Consider the following 580-nt stretch of genomic DNA (forward strand, 5'->3'; position numbering starts at 1 on the left):
GGGGGGATGGGCTTGCTACTATGCCTGGCCTATAATAAGCACTTGAAGTTTTGCTGAATTAATGCAGAGGCTCCCTGGATTTTACACTTTGTTGTCGCCCCCATAGTGTCTGGCACCACATATTGTAGACACTTAGTCAACTAGAGTGGGAGCCTGATTTCCCCCGCCAGCAGCCTAACTTAATAAAACAAAGCAAAATAAAACCAGTCCCTTTTACTCCCATCTCTACATCTCAATTCATCCCTGGGGATTTGGATTCCTTCCCAAGCCCCTCCCGTCAATCGAATCCAGTACGACCTGGGGAATCTGACTCCCCCTTCCCTGGCCAGGCCCAGCAGGGTGGAAAGCAGCCGCATCCCGCGCATTCTCTCAGTTCTTGCCTATTAAGGTAAGAACACTCGCGGCAGCGCGGGAGGGGCCGAGGGAGGGTCTCCCAGAACCGGCCTCCGCCGCCAGTGCGCACCCAGGGCGCGGGGGAACGGCCGCCCGGATGCCCCCGCCAGTCTCAAGGCAGTCAGGAGTCCTACTTATCTTTTCCACCCGAGGTCAGCTTCCTAGGTTTCCATAGCCACCGGGGCCA

Source organism: Condylura cristata, unplaced genomic scaffold, assembly GCF_000260355.1.
Source record: "Condylura cristata isolate star-nosed mole 26May11 unplaced genomic scaffold, ConCri1.0 scaffold00026, whole genome shotgun sequence".
Lineage (NCBI taxonomy): Eukaryota > Metazoa > Chordata > Mammalia > Eulipotyphla > Talpidae > Condylura > Condylura cristata.